This window comes from Chrysemys picta, chromosome 16 (assembly GCF_011386835.1).
Source record: "Chrysemys picta bellii isolate R12L10 chromosome 16, ASM1138683v2, whole genome shotgun sequence".
In the NCBI taxonomy this organism is placed as follows: domain Eukaryota; kingdom Metazoa; phylum Chordata; order Testudines; family Emydidae; genus Chrysemys; species Chrysemys picta.
This window is the reverse complement of record NC_088806.1, coordinates 30,142,733-30,162,751: the sequence shown is the minus strand read 5'-3', so window position 1 is coordinate 30,162,751 and position 20,019 is coordinate 30,142,733. Positions and strand designations below refer to the sequence as shown.

Sequence of the window (20,019 nt, the reverse complement as noted above, 5' to 3'; positions counted from 1 at the left end):
GTATGTCCCTCTTTCTAGAATTGGTCAGAACATGCTTTATATTTCATTTAAACTTATGATTTTTTTTTGTTGATCCCCAAAACAATTCAGCTAAAATCTATCAAAATATGGAAAATGTTGGCCCTAAAGTACCAATAAAATAACAAAATTGGCTGAATATTTATATATAAAAAAAGTCTGCAAATATTTCAAGGCAAGCAGACCCTTCCCAACAACATTTTTCTTTCCTTGAAAATGCAATTTTCCATCAAAAAAAAGTTTCAGCTGAAATGTTTGAGCAACCCCACTGCTGTGGCCATTGATGAAATGCCCCCGTTCTCCTTTCATCAGTGTGTTTTGCTCATCTCCAGCCAAAATGTCCATCACACCATCTGATTTTGATTATAAAATTTTTGCAAGGATGGTTTTGCAGACAGGCAGACGGGTGAGTACATGGTAGCACCTCCCAGAACATGCACATGAAGTGAGAAGCTGTCATTTCCCCCCCATTGCCCTCTGACACTGGCATTCCATTTCCATTTGGGGGGGGGGGAATTGCAGCTGAAATCTTTGATAATTGTCCCAGGCATTGTTCCCAAATTGCCTCTGATTGCCACGCTGGAGCTGCTGGGGCTGCATTTTTATAACCTGCTGGGTTGTATTTTGCTATTTTTAATATTTTTTTATGATGGAGATTGCTTATTGCCATGCAAAGTAGGTCAGAACCTTAGTGGAGAGCTTTTCATATACTCTGCTTTTTGAAGCTGTGAAGTGCTATGATCCTTCTGTCTCCTCTTCCTTCCCCCCCGCCCCACTCCTTTCTCCAAAAGCACACTGACATCCAACGACTTTAAACCACTGGGTTTGAACAGCAAATTATAAGTTAAATTATAAATAATGCCCAGCTTTGTAGGGCTCTGCCTATTACGCCAGACTTGGAGAGACTCACCCAGTCTGTCTCGCAGCCAGGCCAATGCAGTCATTATGACTACAGGGTGCCTGGCCGCATTGATCGGCTTGAAAAATGCATGAGTTTGCGCCCTTGTCAAGCAGCGTCTGAAGCAGCGGTTTCAACAAAACGGAGCCGGAACTGAGCAATGACTGCAGTCTGGGTAGCCGTGATATCCCTGACTTGGGGGGCAGGGTGGGGAGCAGCTAGCTCAACAGAACACAATTACATTATATCCAGGGTGCAAAGAGGTCTCTGGGAACAACCTAGGGACTGCAAAGAGACGAGATCTCCTTTGATGGGGATGTAAACAAGCTCTTATTAGGAGGTCAGGTGCACAGGCAATCAGACCGTGCTGATGAGCATAGTATAGAGAGCTCATATTGTAATAGACAGGGAAAGAATATATGGCAGTAGATAAGGAGAGAAAGAGAGAAAAAGCTTATGTGATGCTAGATAGATATTTTGATACTGTGGTTTTTATGGTGATAGATAGACATTGGGTTATGTATGATGATAGATAGATCACTAGTATCGTACTGTGCTGCTATATAGATAATTGTATGATACCAACATTGTTTTTCTGTTTTAATTTCATAATTTTATCAAGAAAAAAAGCATATCAGACCCTTCATTTCAGGAATTCTGAGCCCGGTTAATAACACATAGCTTCAATTTTAGAGAGCAACTTTCTCCCCAAGGCACCCTAAGCTATTTCTCTCATCACAAGCAGGGCCGGCTCCAGGCACCAGGCAACCAAGCACATGCTTGGGGCAGCACCTGGTAAGGGGCAGCCAATCTTGGGGTGGTGGGGGGGCAGCGCAGCGCGGCATGGCATTCCATGGGGGGGGCCGCTCTGGCGGCACGGCGCTCGGCGGGGGGGCGGTGCGGGGGGCGGCGCTCGGGGGGGGTTCCGGCGGTGTGGCGCTCAGCGGGGGGTGGGAGGGGCGCTCCGGCAGCGTGGCGCAGCGCTCGGCAGGGGGGGTCCAGTGGCGCGGCGCTTGGCGGGGGGGTTGGGCTCCGGCGGCGCGGGGGGGGCGGGGCGGGGTGCAGCGCTCGGCCCCACGGCGCGTGGGGGGGGGCGGCGTGGGGCGGGGCGCGGCGCTCAGCGGGGGGTTCCGGTGGCGCAGCGCGGCGCTCGGTGGGGGGGGGCTCGGCGGGGTGGCGCTTTTTTTTTGCTGCTTGGGGCAGCAAAAAAGTTAGAGCCGGCCCTGATCACAAGAATGCAGCTGACTCTGGGCTGGAACATGGAAGCTTTGAAGAACAATGCTAGCTAACATCTTGGAACAAGAAGAGGAAGAAGAATACTAGGAGTAGCTTTGGGAAGACAATATAATTACGTATAATTTGGCTAATTGGCTCCTGTCCTTGTATACGGATCCCCGTCATGGGGAACAAAACCTGGAATCTTCAGTGCCAATACCCAGGCATCTCCCACTTGAGCTAAAGGAGTAAAATCATCACATGGCAGCAGTAGCAGGCTGTTATCTTCTATACTGCTCAGTCAATAGAGAAGGATGTGACAGCTTTAGCTATCATCATGCACTTTCAAGTGCCATAGTATCTTCCATTACCACAGTAGGTCAGGGCTTCCCCTGAAAGTGGGATGTTTAAAATGGTGGTATCTCCTGAATGCAGGTCTGCATAGATGTGACAGAGGTAGCATTGCTGCAGTATCTCCTGTGAGCATTTTCAAAAGGGAGCGGACAGTCTCCAATTGCCTTTGCTCACAATTCAAACCAAGGCGTCTGAAAATTGCTGTCTAAGCCAGTGGTTCTCAACCAGGGGCCTGGGGCCATGAGCAGGTTTCAGGGGGTCCGCCAAGGAGGGCCAGTGTTAGACTCACTAGGATCCAAGGCAGGAAGACGAAGCCCCACAGCATGGGGCTGAAGCCCGGGGCCCTGAGCCCCACCTCCAGGGCTGAAGCTGAAGCCTGAGCAAAGTAGTTTCATGGGGCCCCAGGCAATTGCCCTGTTTTCTACCCCCTAACGCCGGCCCTGGCTTTTATATGCAGAAAACCAGATGTTGTGGCACAAGTGGGCTGTGGAGTTTTTATAGCATGGTGGGGGGCGGGGGAAAGGAGCTCAGAAAGAAAAAGGTTGAAAACCCCTGGTCTAAGCCATTGCTATAGCTCTTCCCTTGTGCACCCATGGGTTTCCATGCATCTGTAACATATGGAGGGGAGCTGATCTGAGAGCCTTGAGGGTATAGAAGGCAGCGTGTGACCCATCAGTCAGCATCAAAGCAAAGAAGCCACATTTCAGCTCAGTCATTTTTAATAATTTATGATTTTCACTTGGTTTCCAGAGTGTTATTACTGTGCTTAATATCATTTACAAATTACACATGATCCCATCAATTCTAGAAAAGCGAGGGAATGTCTGGGAGATGCTAAAAAAATCAAACTTTATAGCGTAAATGGGAATTTATGGCCCTGGGCTGGCTGGCTCAGCAGGGAGGTATACAAGTTACCCACATATCATTATTACGAGCTACATGGCAGTAGGCCCCAGCTGAGATCAGGGCCCCACTGTGCTAGGTGCTGTACAAACACATATTAAGAGACAGCCCCTGCCCCAGAGAGCTCATGTTCTAAATAGCCAAGTCAGAGAAAGGGAGGGAGAGGAAGTGACTGGCCCAATGTGACCCAACAGGTCAGTGGCAGAACCAGGAATAGAATCCAGGTCTCCTGACTTATCCACTAGACCACAATGCAGCTCTAATTATGCTAATTGTTAACGATACGGTTGTACACCCATTCCGATCACTAAGGCTGTGGTACTGCCTAATAAACCAAATCAGGCTGGTGCTATCCTCAACTGCAATGGGGCTGCACTGCACTGCACTGCCGGAGCAAAGTATCCATAAATCCAGCATGCCCACCGAAGGGGTGATTGCCTCCGTGTATGCCAATGCCTCACTATTCCCCTCTCCCTCGCCAGTGTGATGCAGGGAATGGGGCTGAGGTCTGAATGTCCCTGCGCCTTGGAAATCCCCAGCTGGGGACCAGCCCTGCACAAAACAGCCCCAGAATCAGGGAAGTGCAAAAAGTGGCCCCAGGCTGACCTGGTGCACTCCCTGTCCTTGGCTGCACCATTCAGCTGCAGATCAGGACCAGTATCTGCCATGTGTAGGTGTGGGATGGATTCCATTGCCTGGGGCCATGGAGAAGAGTCAAGAATGGAACCCAGGCATATCAACTTTCAGTGCCCTGCTCTAACCACCAGACAAGCCAATTTTGAGATGCACTGGAATTCCTCCCACTTCCACCCTGGGCATCCCAAAATGAGTCCCAGGGTTTGCACTTGTAATTCATCAGTCATTCTTTGCAGGCATCAGAAAAAACATCTGTTGAGTAATAACGTACTTTAGGAGTGCATTAGAGTCAGATAGCCATGTCCCTCCTGTGTGGGGCAGGGCAGGGGTTGAGGTCACGTTCTCCCTACACACACAGCTCAGGATGCCTTAGGTTACTTAGCCTACATTACAGACTCCTGGCTTTGTCTCTCCCCCTACGTTCATGATAGTCGACGGTACCTGACAGAGAAGCTTGTGTTGCCGAACAGGTCTGGAGCTGTTTGTCTTCTCACCTCTCAAAAGCTGTCCCCTTTCCTTTCTCCGTCCCTCACATTCTTCCCCTCCACAGGAGCAGAATACAATAGATGTGTGAATAGTCTTGCCTTCTTCTGGGAGGATGGTTCTCCCCACCCTACCTTTGAATTCAGAATCATATCTTCTATTTTCCTGCGCTTAGAATGCCCCAGCCACTGAGCTAGCCCCACCCTGCCGCTGGGGAGAAGCTTGAGAGCTCAGAGTTGCGCTGACGCTCAGGACAGTGGGGTGGGTCAAAGATAATTGCTCCGTCTTCACCAAAACCCAGTCAGCTCCATAGTCCGTCCTAAAGCATTTCAGCAAGGCAGATGCCTACAAAGGAAGGTGGTGGAAATAAGCCCATTTTTGTGTTTCCACATTCTATGTAGGGCTGGCAGCAGGTGCCTGGTTAACAACACTGCAGGCGGACACCTTATCCCTGAACTGTTAGCATAAGGATGGCAGCAGTGCAAGGTGCCTACCCCCATCCCGCCAGCTGGCACCCCACTCACAAGGCAGGAGGTGGGATACTCAGGGTGGAGAGATGATGCAGATTTCTGCTCAGCAGGAACTGGAGTGAGGCCTTGGGTTGGGCATATTACAGACTAGACCAAACTAGTGGCAAGGGAAGGTGTCTTTTCAGCCTCCAGAAGTTAAAGTGACATCTAATAATAACAACCGCCCCCCACCTCCAGCCAGGGCCCTTTAAATACAGCCTTTGCTTAGTCTGTGCATTATCATCCAATCCCCTCTCTCATTAGCCCAGTTGCTCACGTTGTTGCCCCATTGGTTTACTCTGGATGTAGCTGCTGAGTTCGCTGTGGACATCCTCCTACCTGACATCTCTGGAGCCCAGCCACCATGATGGATGCATTGGCTGGGCAATGATTTGGCACTCACCACTTGCATCTCCCTCGGGCCTGCCCCCCAGCCGCTGAGCGTTGATCTCACGGGGCCTCTGCCAGGACCCAGGAAGCAGAGGCTTCTGTGCAGAGGCCCAGCACAAAGGCCTGGGCATCACTGAAGCTGTATTTTGAGGCATTACTTATGGCGTAGGCCCCTCTGCAATGGGCTGACGTGTGCCCTTCACTGACTATGGGGAACCACCTGAGCGACTCAGCAGTGGGACACGTGGCATGGGAGCTGAGGGGTGAAACCGCTGGGTTCTGCCAGCTAAACGTCTGTAGGACGCAGGCCTGCAAAACACACACACTGGCTTCAGTGGGCACAGGTTCCTGCCCTAGGTATGCATCCACTTGCCCCAACTTGCAGGTTTAGCAGCTAAGTTCTGGTCCCCCCCTCTGCCCATCCGCACGGCGCCTGTGGCGTGCTCTGTGCAAAGGGGCTGGGCAGAGCTTTCAGTGTAAAAGCAGGGACCCGGGGCCACTGTTTCTCTTCTCACCTGTTGGTCTGATGTTGGCAGCTGGTGACATGTCCTTTGGGGGCTTTGCCTGCTGATCGCTCTAATAGACAAGAACAAACGCTCTTTCATTGCAAATGTTTCCTCCGTTTGCCGAGCCGGGAGGCTGGGTCCCGCCAACCCAGATTTGATTTTTTTTAATTGTTTTTGTTTTGTTTTGTCATTTCTGAAAGAAAGGGGGAAAAATCCCCTTTCCCATTCTCCTCCTCCTCCTCCTCCTCATTAACTCTGCATCCCAGGCGAGCTCGGGATCGTGAAATTTCTTTTGTGTTACTGGTGTCATAATAATCTTCACCATGGCAACACAGTATGGTTCACAGGCACCAAGCCTGGCAAGGGCCTGCCAAGATTCCTACAGGAAGGGAAAAATCCACGGGCAGGAGGAGATGGGGCTGGCACAGAGCTAGGGGAAGGAATCTAAAATGCACCTTGAAGGAATTCTTTAATGGGAATTCTTAAATGGTGTTTATTTATCTCGTCACATTTTCTTTGGGCTGTGGGTGAGGCATCTGCAGAGGCCTGGAGAGGTAGGGAGTGAGTTGATGCCTGCAGTACATTGTGAGGGGACCAGCTTACCAAATATCCTCGGAGCTGCTGAATACCCGGGCGCTTGGGTTTGTTTATTTTTTTCCCAGCACAAGGGAAAAAATTACCCTTAAAGGGAGGGTTTGAATTCCTGCTCCAGCCGGGTCGCGCGCTGCCTGCAATTCCTGGGCAGAGTACGGGGGCTGGCAGGGACAGCACCTAGTGAGGGAAGGCTTGGGGTCTGGGTTTGCATCAGCATTCCCCAACTTAGGGTCTAAGTCTAAGATTCTGCTTTTGGAATGTTCTGACTCCCTGGCCCCACAAGTTCCAGGCCTACGCCAAGGGGGATTTCTGCCTCAACATATTGTGAGCTCTTTGGATTAAGGACCGTCTTTCTGTTCTGTGTATGTACAGCACCTTGTGCAGTGGGGTCCTGGGCCATGGCAGGGACTCCTAGGTGCCAGCGCAGCACAAACCTGCATTGCAGGACTATGTCCACCATGGAAACCAAGCAGGGGGCCATTCATATGATGAAATGGGGAGTGTGTGTGCGCAGACGCGTGTATGTGTGAGCATTCTTAGTTGGCCTAAAGATGCTCATATCCACTATGTTAGGTTCCCACCTTCTCTCTCCCTTCCAAGCCACGCTGATATCTCATTTCAGGTGGGAGGGACCCTGTTGTGCTTTCCATCTAGAGATTATGTTGGGGAAGGGATGCAAATGATCATCAGTGCAGTTTCCTACGGCATTCCTTAATTATCCTTCTCACCAGGTTCAGACGCAAGCAAGTCTCTGCAGAGAAAACAGTCCTTTGTTATCTAATAACTTACAGAGAGCTGTGATTTGCATACAGCACAAGGAACAGAGCGAACCCAAGAAAAATGCCTCCCTCTGAACATCAGAGAAGCATTTGATTGAAAAAACTCACCCTGGCCAACTTCCCTGCTTAGAGTTTTCTAATAGTATCTGGGACAAGTGGGACTTGCAATTCTTCTCTTCTTAAAGGAACCGCTCTCAAAAGAGTCTTTCAACCAAGCTGTGTCCCTCTGTCCTGTAAAAATGACATTTATATATTGTCTTTCTTGCCAGAGTACCTAGATACTATGGTGACGTATTCTCTGAAAGATCTACGGAAGGTAAATAGGTGTCTGCGATGTGATATATATACACATATATATATTTTCAAGGGGCTTGTGTACAATTGCATTCTTATGTCCAGAAGGCCCTGTTCTGGGAAAGCTGTAAGTCTAGCGGTTGTGAGGGGAAATGCAGGGTTATGTCTGAAATCAGTTGGTTCAGAATGGTGTATAAGTGGCTAGCTGAAGCTGGAATGAACTAGATTGGATATTAAGTGGAAATGTTTTGATATGGGTAAATATACATTGGCTGCAGTCAATACACAGAATATATTACTGGACTCCATGGAAAGGTACAGTGTTATCTGCAAACAGATTATTTTTAAGTGAAAAGACAGTGGCAGATGCTTAAATGCATCGACTTGTTGAAAATGTACAGATTTGGATACAAATGCAATAGAGTGCTATCAGTTAGGTGTCTCGGCCCATCTGCGTAGAGTAGCTATTGATTTTAGTTGATATGTATTGATTCCAAGAAAACTACTCTACTTTGAAAATGAACTTCCAGTAATTTCAGGGAAAATACAATGCGCTGTCTCCATCGCAGGGCTGCCTTGTTTTGTTAAACATGCCTTGTGTGTTTGAAATACAAAGCAAAGCCAAACAAATACCTCAGAGGAAAATAAAATGCATTGATTCTCAGAATGGGAATAATGGCCTCCGTTAAAAGCTTTTGGAGCCGTTAACATACATTGCTTTGAATAAGGATCTCTCTCCGGCCCTCTCCTCCCACACCTACTACAACTGAAATTGTTTGAATAGGGAGGTTTGGGGCTAAAATGCAAAACATTTTCTGCACAGGCATCAATGTTGTGTCATGCTGTTTAAATGCCACAGAGACAGATGTTTCAGAAATAGCATAGCTCAGATGTTCTCAAACTGTGGTCTGTGGACCACCAGTGGTCTGCGAGCTCCATTCAGGTGATCCACGGATAGTTCCCTCTAAGGTGCACGCCTGGGCGGCCGCACATGAAAGAATGAAGGGCCACCCACCTAATTAGTGGAGCCGTGCAGGCATGGCTCCATTAATTAGGTGCCTGGACCCTGAAGAAGATGCACATGTAAGATGAGGTGGTGGTCTTGGGGGGAATAGGGAGTAGGTGGGAGGGGGCAGTGGGGTGAGAAGAGAAGGGGTGGGGGGGATTTGGGATATGCAGGGCTGCGGCAGCCAGAGAAAGAGGCAACTTTTTCCAGCTTCAGGGCTGCGGTTGCTGGGGAGAGATGGCCCTCCTTCCCAGCCTCAGCTCTGTGGTGGGGGAGACACCCCCCCTCCTTCCCAGCCCCAGATCTGTGGTGGGGGAGACACCCCCCCTCCTTCCCAGCCCCAGCTCTGTGGTGGGGGAGACACCCCCCCCTCCTTCCCAGCCCCAGCTCTGTGGTGGGGGAGACACCCCCCCTCCTTCCCAGCCTCAGCTCTGTGGTGGGGGAGACACCCCCCTCCTTTCCAGCCTCAGCTCTGTGGTGGGGGAGAGACCCCCCTCTCCTTCCCAGCCCCAGCTCGGGGGCTGCCACAGCGGGGGAGAGAGGGCACATCCATCGCATTAGTAAGGCAAAACTACTGCTATGAAAATATGAGTTGTGTGCTTTCATTTGTATAACAAAAAACATTAATTATTATTGTTGTTTTATATATAGCACTTTTATCCAAAGTGCTTTACAAAAGTTAGCTAATGGTACAAACAACATTTGGAAAGATCATTTAGTGGTCCACCGACACCCTCAGCAATTTTCAAGGGGTCCTAAAAAAAAGGTTTGAGAACCACTGGCATAGATTAAATGGATATAGATTCATAGATATATAGATTTTTAAGCCTAGAAGGGACCGTTAGATCATCTCGTCTGACCTCTTTTATAACACAGGCCATAGGGTTTCACCCAGTTATTCTTGATAGAGTTACTTTATTTAAATAACATTGGTTGCATTTCTTTTAATTTTTCCAGAGCAGTAGTAACGCACCGATCAGCTATTTGAGGGCTACATGTCCGGAGAAGGTTAGTGTCTATCTGCGCTCTGCTCTGTGAGGGGCCTATGGATTTGGCTCTCTGAGTGATGTATTGAAAACTACTACAGCCTGTCAAGACTGATCCCTCTGTCCATAGAAGTGAGGGGGAGTTTTCTCTCATGTAGCTAGTGGCAATAAGCTGTTGATAAAGGGGTTTTGTTAGCAGCCCTCCTGCTGTGGTTCCCAGTAGCCTTTCAGCGTAGGGCGATGGGAAGTCTTTTCCTTGAGTATTGAGCTCTCCCAAAGTCACTCCAGCATGCTTGCAGCCGTACACAATGGCCTGAGGCTGCCTCTTCCTGCGGACACTCGATACATGTGGTGTGTACATGAATGCCCAAAAGGTGCATCACTTTGGATTCTCTGCACCGGAAGGACAAAGTGTGTGATTGGCTGTGGCCAACCTTAAAATGGTGGCCAAGCTGGTTAGAGACTAGGCACCTCGCTGTGGAGGGGAGCAGAGGAACTGGCATCCCAGATCAATGCAAGAGCTAATCTAGTTTGGTCTTGTATGTTGATGTAAGGAGCCCATCAATACGAAGTAACCTGCCTGCTGGTGGTTAGCTCATGTCTTGAAGCACGAAGGTTCATGTTGTTGTTATTCTTATTCAGCATCCTCCTCCTCTCTAATGCAGTAGTGGGAGGGCTTGGAAGTGAGAGAAAATGACAGAGACAAAATGACCCTTTCTCACCATCCCGCCGCAGAAGACCCTGTCCCAGCTCTCCTCATTTATGCACTCACATGCCGTAAGACTGGCCTGCTCAGCTAGACAATGAGCCATGTCCGTTTACAGCCATTTCCCTTGGAAAGGCCTTTACAAGACGCCCTAAGAACGTTCCACCAAAGACGTGCTGTGCAGGTTGCTGGATTCCTCCAGCTCTCCCACTGCCCACCCGCCTGTCCCACAGGTGGGATCTTTTCCCTTGCGGTTATTTTAATTGGCAGAGAATGGCAGGTAACTCAGTAGGACAGAGCTGCTCCGTTTAGATCAACAGACAGGGAGACCATCTGGGAGAACAAGTTCTAGTCCCTCCAGTGAGTCCTCACTGTTAATTAAAGGTATTAATTGGCACGCAGCCTGCTTACTTCTAAAGAAGGAGCTGATGCGCTGGCCTCTGAAGTGCATGGTAGCAATTAGAGAGGCAGTGAGGTTTTTCTGAAATCACTGGCGTAGTCAGAGAAAAAGGAGATCACTGATCATTGGCCCAGGACATCTCTGTGCTGGGAGCCGACTCTGAGCCTTAGCCGTATGGTTAGTTTTATTTGTGCTCCATACTTGAGAGCCCTGTGATGTCCCATAATGTTTGAGGCACCAATCTCTTTCATAGCCCGTCCCCCTCCCCAGCAAACACCTGCACATGTGGCCCCTAAGATCCGGAGCTCCAGCCCGGGGCAAGTAGGAATGCATAGGTTTGATTTCCAGTAGGGTTGACAGCCCACATCTCCCACTGACTCCATCTGGAGTTGTGGGAGCTCGGTGTTAATGAAAACCAGGCTTTCATACTTCACCGCCTCCAAAGGGTCAAATAACTATTCAGTGACTTTATCCAAGGATCACAAAGAGCTTTACCAGCATTAGCTAAGCGCTGTCACTTCCCTGAGAAGTAGGTGGTGTTAGCCTCTGTGGTGTAGAGAGTCAAATGGAGGCAGAGGAGACCTGAAGTGGGTTCCCAGAGGAAACCCAGAGAGCCTGTGGCAGGTTTAGGATTAGAATCCATGACTGCCAGCCACACTATCCTAGAATCTGGAGTCCTGACTTCTATTCAACCTGCACTAATCCCAAGAACACACTATTTATAAACTAAAGGTTTTCAGGCTGCATAGGAACCTTGGATTTGGGCAGTGGACTAGTGACAGATAAGAAGCAGTGGTACCCCTTTGTCAGTGATGAGAAGGAGAATACCTAGTCACTAATGGGGCTCAGGACAGCCTGGTATGTCCTCGTGGGGAGGGACGTGCAGAAGCCAAGCTGTTAAGGAATGTTCCCCATCATAGACCTAGGGAGACCTGTTTCTTCCACCCCCAGAAAAAAAAATTCCACAGAAACTTGACATACCATTTTCTCACTCCTTCACTCTTCTGTGGAGCTCCAGAAAAAGGAACCCAGCAACATCTCGGGTGATTGTCTCTTCCTGGGTGCTGAAGGGTGGGTTCAGGATGGAGATTTCAGCCTCAGGCCTGAATTTCTGTCAGGACCCCGGACCTAATGTTGTTAAAGTCTTCTTTGCAGTGTAATTTCTGAACGTAGTCTGGGAGCGACATGAAAATTAGATCTAATAATGAATGATTACAACTTTCAAGTTAAGTCTAGTTGGTTGACTAATCAATTTGGTTAAGTGAAAATCCATAGCAAATGAGTCAGCCGCAGTACAACATTTCTCCATCCAATTTAAATTAAAATCACCAACCATAATCATTTCACAATTACTCTGTGAGGCTGCACCAGGGACTTGACCCTCGAGATGGAAAATTTCAAGGACTGCAGAAGATGGACCAATGGGGTGAGGGAGAATGCCAAGTGTAACAGGCTTTGCTGCTGTCTGATAACCCCGTCTGTGCCATGGACAGCAGAGGGGGTGGTCCTGAGAAGAGGGGCAATGGAGGAGACACAAAAGCCACAGAATGGGATTTTTCTGGGTCTGTAAACGGCACTAGAAGCTCATCTTTTTCTGGCCTGATTAAGTAGCATCTTTTCAGATGTAGGGCCAAACTCTCTGCTGGTGTAAATTGGCCTGTGGATGCCGATGGAGCGGCATCAATTTACTCCAGCAGCAAATTTGGCCCCATTGGCTTTTAGCTAAATCCAGCTTTTGGAATGAAACAACAATTATAATTTTTTTTTGGGGGGGAAGGGCCATTTTCTGGTGGAAAAAATATTTCCAATAGCTCTGCTCACTGGTGATTCTAAAGTGCATTGAGATCCTCTGATTGCAGGTGCTAATGTGCCTCCTGGGAAACCCACTCACCGGAATACTAGCAGAAAGAAAGGCAAAGGGGCACTGACAAAGGCCAAGTGAGTTGCTTACGCCGCTGAAGCAAATCAGTCTTTGCTGTATTCACTCACTCGAGCCCCATACCTGTTGACTGGCTTACATCTCTGATGCATCTATATCGATTCCGCAGCCTCATGCATTATTCATCCCAGCACCAAAGTTTTCAAAGAACTGAACCTCAACTCTGCTTTTCCTCTCCCCACAACCCCCCCCCAAATAAATCCAACCTGTCAAAGGCTTAGCCGTTATTTATAAAGAAGGAGCAAAGGAGTCGGAGAGGGGAATCCGGTTCTATGGATCAATTTGTAATTTTTCTTTTTTGCTGTGGCAGAACTGTGAAGGATGCGAGCATTAAATCCCCAGGAAAGTCGCCTGTGCAGCAATCTTTGGTGGCCTGAATTATTTATTTGTGTGAGGTTGTGCTACACACCAAACTACACCAACACAAGACCATTGCAGTTGGCTTCAGATAAGGAACGAGTTTTAAATTTTGGCTCTGGGTCACACATGCGTGTAGCTGGGTCTCTCAGTCTAGGTTTGAGATGGGGAGGGAATGCTGTCTGCTGATTAGAAGAGGGAATTGGGAATCAAGAATTCCTGATTTATAATCCTGCCTCCTCCTGTACCCACAGGCAAGTCACTTCGCTCTCTCTGTACCTCAGCTTCCCCATCTGTAAAATGGGGATACCAATGCTTGCTCACATGGAGTGCAGAGAGGAGTGGATTAAGCTGAAGACTAATGAGTTAACACCGTACAGCATTTTTTCTCTATGGATCTGTTGCAAAACACATTTGAAGTTAATGGAAAGACTCCCAATGACTCCAGCAGGCTTTGGATCAGGCCCTGTATAAAGGCTAAGTATTGCAAAATTCTATTTGTCCATAGGAATAGGCAGGCCTGTACAGAGAAGGACTTAGAGGGTAATATGCACAGTCTCTGAATCTCAGTCAAGCTGAGTGAGGATAGAGCTTGGTGTAACACCAGGAGCACTGGCAGAGAACCGTGCTCTTCCAGACAGCTGTGCTGGTTATATGCACCTTTCAAAGACCATGTGAGAGCTCTCTCTGGGTGCCTTGTAGCTGCTGTATTTATCTGCACAGTCACTGCACTGCCAGGATCTAACTCAATTGCTTTGTAATGTGCTTTAGAGGTGCCTTTTGAATGTAAGCAGTGCTATATGAAACCCAGTTCTGTGCTGGTATATACAATGTACTCACAAGCAATGGAGCTGGACAAAGACAGCAGATGAAATAAACACATGCCTCTCATTAATGGAGTTACCAGCTAGGCCTTGGGACCCAAAGTAGGCTTAGCAAACTGGTATCCAGGTTATGCCTTAGCATTCAGGGTCTGGGAGCCCTCCAGCCTGTCACTCAAAGCTGAGGAAGAAGCAATGATGTGCTTTTCACAGTTGCATCTAACTCCACTGTGAAAAGCACATCACTCTGAAAGTGCAGAAACCTCAGGGGATCTGCAGCCACTGACCCCAGTCTGAGGAGAATAAACCAAAGTCCCCAGTTGATGGGGCAGGAGGAGCAGTCTGCATGATCTTGCTCGTTTGGCTGGTGAGAAGCTCTCAGTGATGAAAGATTTACACAGGCCTGGAGCATACCTGGGAGTGAAAAAACACTGCAGCTTCTCTCCAGCTTCTGACATGGAACCGAAGCCATGAACTCTGCCCAGGGAATTCTGTGATTCCCACTTGCTAGTGCGAGAATTACAAAACAGGCAGCAGAGTGATGCCAGTATGCGCTCTCCGGCAGCAAAGGCCTCTCCTCAACGAGACAGCGAGCACATTACTGATGCAATGTAATGAATTAAATACTCAGCACCACCGACAGATCTCGGAGTATCCTAGCATTCAGATGCCAAGTTGTGAAGCCTGGTACCAGCTCTTATACAGACAGCAGGTAGATTTCAAACCCTCTGAGAGGTAGGCATTTTACGCTGCATAGTATTTTCTGGTACATGCCCATTTATTTGTATTAGCATAGCCCCTCAAAGCCTTAATCATTGCGCTAGGAGCTGTACAAACAGAACACAAAGGCAGTCCCTGCCTCAGATAACATCATCCACGTTGATCTGCTCCCCTTCCCCTTATACAGCACTGCATAGATGGATGAGCTTATTACCTAGGGGGTTTCACCTTCCATTGAGCCATCCTCTCTTGGCCGCTGCCAGGGTGGGGAGGACAATGGACTCAACAGACCATAAGTCAGATCTGACATTGGAAACTCCATGTACTCCTAATCAAATCCTTAGGATGCCCCCAAACAATCCATCTCCCTCTTTTCTGCTTCTGCCCTGCCAGATATTTGTAGGTGTTCACAAAATCCCCTCCATTAGTCAGCCATTCACCTTGCTAAAATCTCCCAGTTAATCTGAATCCATGTGCTGTTTCCCTGTGAGGCTGCTGCATGGCAAACTTGTATGTTTCATGAAAATAGAAAGGGTTTGCTCTAGTTCTCTTTACAGACACTGCAAGAAAATCACCATCCATCTTCCAGGCCTCAAGGCAAGTTCTCAGCGACACCCCTGCTCCTTTATGACTGATTCAACCCAGACTCTAGGTCTGACAATACTTCTTGTGGATTTATCCTAATAAATACTGAAATAAATTTCTTTTTCTCTCATTTATAAAAGAGCTTCTGTCTGATGGAGGAGAAGCCTTCTGACACGTTTTTGAGAACAGGGTCAGATGTCAGAGAGCACTAAGCCAAGAGAGGTTTATTTAATGCAGCAAACACAATGGTCTCTCCGGTTACACTTGCTGAAGAGCAATTGTTTTTAAGTTTGAATGAATGTCTCCTTAGTTCACCTTTGCCGGACTCTAGGACGGCTCTATTTTATTTTCATTTTGTATGAGTATTCTGTTCTGTTGGAGGAAGATCCTGAAAGCCATTTAGAAATCAAACAACTGTGCGGAATTCTATTCTTCAGGCTGGAAAAAGATGTGGTGATCTCCTTTTAAGCCTTCTGATGATGAAGAAATAATCAAAGTGGGAACCGGCTGGGCTACTCTCTCTCCAAACCATTCCTGAGAAAAACCCAAGCTAGATTAGACAGACAGATAGCTAGATGGGTATGTATGTTAGATAGATACCACTATCAAATACACTTTAAGGAATAATTCTGCACTGGCTGAGGGAGCTGGATATCACTTAAGCGGCCATTTCTGCAATTCTCTTCTTTGACTGAGTGGTTCACAGCCAAACCTCTTGGATGGCAAATTTCTCTTTGCCATGAATGAAATGTCACTGTCTCAGAGCCAGGGATGTTGGCAAAGAAGGTTTTTATTCCCAATCTCTCTCCAGGATTTGTGTGTATGAAAGAACAAGAGAGGAGGGGGAAACTGACACCATGCAGATGCATAATGCATGGAACACAGGCAAATATTCCCATTTATTTAAATCACTTAAGTCTCTGTGTTTCTGTTTTGCTAGTTTCCATTTGTAATGAGTGGGCAGAACAGACAGGGAAGGGCTCAGATGTAAAGTGATGTGTCCAATTAAAAACCTTTGCTGCCAAGTGACTGTACCCTCTAACAAGGGCTTCTTTCACTTTAATTGTGTGTGTGTTTGTTTCACTGTAACACGTTGGAAAGGGTTGAGTCCAGTTACATCGACTCAGGCTATGTTTGGAACTAAACAGTCTTTAGACAATATGTTTTCCTCTGCTCAACAGAGATTATTCAGAGATTCTAAATGCCACCATTAATTTTGTGCAGAAACCAACTACTCGATCTGAGACATGCCAATTTAATAGCTAATATTTAATGAATCGTATACATATATAGCACCTTTCAGCTGTCTTCCCATAGAAGAGCAAGTTAAATTCCAGGCCCAGTATTGCCTTAAGCTGCAGGATGAAGGCCATGGTTGAGAAATCCACTCCCCGGGTGCCATGGAACTGTCCCCAGCAAAGTTACAGCTTGTTTGTTTAGGAGACAGCTTTCTCTGGGACTGGTACAAAGCTATGGGACTGACTTCTGGAGAAATTAAGAACTGCTTCAAATCACTGTCTAGTCCATGTGCACGTGTTTGAACTTGCCTTCAATAACACACCCACACAGGACCGTGGACATTCAATAAATAAATGCTATCTTAAATGAAAAGAAAATCACATCATTTTCTCCTTGGAGAGGAAAGGGGAGAAAGAGAGAATCACACGTGACAGATGTTAGTCACCTGGCTTGTGCACAAACAGGAGGTGCTCAGATCCTGGGGTGACGAGAGAGGGACAAGAACCTGAATGGAATTCCAAAGGACTTGGGAGGAAAATATGGCGGATGTTTAATAGAAACACAAATTTATACAACATGGACAGAAGAAAGCACTTTGAAAAATCATGACGAGAGATAGAAGTGCAAGAAATATCAATCTATAAAAATCAGAACAAAGACTGGTCCAAGCAAATCCTAACCCGTGAGACACAAGACACCAAAGGTGAACGGACACCGTAGACAATTCATAGATGCTAAGGCCAGGAGGAACTACTAGACTAGTCTGACTTCCTGTATAGCACAGGCTGGAGAATTTCACCCCGTTATCCCTGTCCTGAGCTCGGTCACTTGTATTTGACTAAAGAGTCTCTCCTAGAAAGGCTGCACTCTTGATCTGAAGACATCACAAGATGGAGAATCCACCACTTCCCTTGTTAGTTTGTTCCAGTGGTTAGTCACCCTCACTGTTAAAAAATTGTCCCTTATTTCTAATTTGAATTTATCTGGCTTTAACTTCCTGCCATTGGTTCTTGTTATGCCTTTCTCTGCTACATTAAAGAGCCCGTTAGTACCTGGTATTTTCTCCCTGTGAAGGTACTTACACACTAATCAAATTACCTCTTGATCTTAATTAATTAACTAGCTTGAACCACTACTTCCTCTTCCCTCCTTTCTGGTTCCTACCTGCTACTGATTGTTTGAGCAAGGCTGGCAAACAGGAAACCCACAGTGCACTATAATACAACACCTTGCCCATCCTCATTTTAAATAGAACGGTCTGCACTCCACGGAGACCAGCATATGATTCTCCAGCCTCTGCCTGGATCAAGATGGCGCATGTTCCCACTGGGAACTGTATTAACATTGGTGCGTTAAAGAGGGCGGTGCTGCAGTCTGCTCAATTGTATGGAAATTAGGTGTGGCTCTCAGATGACACTATCTTCTGGGCAAAATGTGGGGCCCCACACTTCAGGGGCTAGGGAGGAAGGGACACATCGCTGAGTGGCTGCACCTTCTCTCTTGTTCCAGAATGAGCATCATCCCCTACTCCCTGCTGCGAGACGTCTTTTGAATGTTAAGACTCTATTTTTGTTCCTCTTTTAGCCCTAACTAAAAGGTAGAGCTCAGGCAGAGTCACAGAGCAGGTGGATAGCATGAGCTGGAGTGACGAAAGATGCATTATGAATGCAAGGTGTAGGGAATAGAAATTATTAAACTCACAGATAGCAACAGAGCTTCCTTTGTGAGCAGTAGAGATGGGAAATTATGCTGAAGCAATGCATTGCAAATCAGTCAACGACAGGCAGAGAAGGGGCCTTTTATCCTCCAGGCCCTGAAGTTTTTCCATGGCTTTGTATGCAGAGGCATTCCTTCAGGGGAGAGAGAGAAGCCAGCAATTTCGTAGCTGATTGGCAGGCTGTCCAGTACCAATAAAGATATTTGTTTTTTTCATACAAGTGCTCACAGACTGAAATCTCGCTCTTGCATTTTCCATTACAGAGGAAAATGAAACTTGGAATGCTTTCTCCATTAGCACTGCTTAGCCTCGGAGAAACGGCAGTGCTCAAGCAACTTGAAAGGGGAAACACTCTGCTCCGGCCGAGAAACCAGAGCAGACCTGCTGCATGGAGTGTCTTTGAATTTGTCAGGGAGACGGTGCTCAGCAGAAGCTCTTCATTATTGTGATTTATTTGTTTTGCAGCAGCACCCAGAGGATACCCCTGAGATCAGGGCTTTGTTGTGCTAGGCACTGGGCATACACATGGGAAGAGACAGTGTCTGCCCTAATCTAACTAGGCAAGATAGAAAAAGGGTGGGAGAAAATAAGTATTCTTCTCTTTGTGCAGATGGGGGAACTGAGACACAGAGAGATTAAGTGACTTGCCCAAGGTTGCACGAGAAGTCAGTGGCCGAGCTGGAAACAGAATGCAGATCTCCTGTAGCTCCATCTCAAGTCCCAATGACAAGGCTATCCTTCCCTTCCATTGTGGGGCAGATGCAGAGGCAGCCGCTTGTAGTTTCCATGGTACAGCAGGCTGGGGAGGTCCGATTGTTAGAGGGCAGCCATCATATTTTGGAGGGACGCCTCCATTGCTTATCTAGGAAGGAAGGTATTGGACTCATTCCTTCCATTTGGTATGGAGTGAGTTGCAGGGTACATGTTGCAGAGCTGGAATCACGGCCTTAGATCATTAAAATATATTTGCATCCAAGGTCATGGCGTGAGTCACTGGCAGAGAACTCAGGTGTTCCTGGCTGGCTTCCCCAAGCTTACTCTTCTAGTTATTGGCACCTCTCACCAGTACATCTGAGGTGAGTCCTGGCTCTGAGAATAAAATCCTAAACCCAGACAACCCAGTCCTTCAATGCTTCATGACACAGCGCATCCCAGGAGCTGCCTTCACCCAGTGGCATGATACTGAGAGGATTCCACGATCTCATTGGTCAATACATGGATTTTCCATCCTGTTCAACATTTTAAGATTTTGAATTTTTTTCCATTGTAAATTGGAAAAATAGCCAAAATTTCAAAACATTTTGTGAAAGAAAATGATGAAAAACAACAACAACAACAACATTTGTTTCGGGTCAATCAAAACATTTAGTTTCAATAATTTTGATATGCTTTGTGGTGATTTTGACCCTTTTTAATTTAATTTTTTTTAAAGAAAATAAAGTAAATTTCAAAATGAAAAGTTGCTTTGAAATGTCAGAATCAAAGCCTTTCATTTCAACAGTGTCAAATCAGGACATTTTGATATTTTTAAATGCATTTTTTCCAGTTTTTTAAAACTAAATATTGTGAACATTGATACAATTTTGCAAAATAAATTGGTTTAGCCAAAACAGCGTTTTCTGGTGGAAATTTTTTTTTCTACACAACTTTTCTGACCATCTCTAGTCCACGATGAGGAACTGAATGGGAGAATCAGAGATGGCCTTGCGGATTAACAGTCCAATGGGGATCTGTCATGACTTTCAGACGTGGGGAGTCTGCTGTGATAAAACCCCCACAGGGCACCCCACCAGGATGAGCTCAGGGCTTGGAAAATTCTACTTATATCATAAGATCTTAATAAACGCCAGTAATCACTATGGAAAGGTCCGTGTTTAACAATACCTGTCACTCTGAAGTCTGGGATAGTGCAGTCCCTCTCTGTCTTCTTACACAAGGCGATTTCTGCAGCAACACAGATCCCG

At 47.1% G+C, this 20,019-nt stretch overlaps 1 long non-coding RNA gene across 2 annotated transcripts in view; it reads left to right on the top strand.

Annotated features, from left to right (window-relative positions):
• Nucleotides 1–20,019, top strand: part of LOC103305908 (uncharacterized) — a 335,760-nt gene that overhangs the window by 305,296 nt on the left and 10,445 nt on the right. The gene's annotated exons all lie outside the window — the stretch shown is intronic.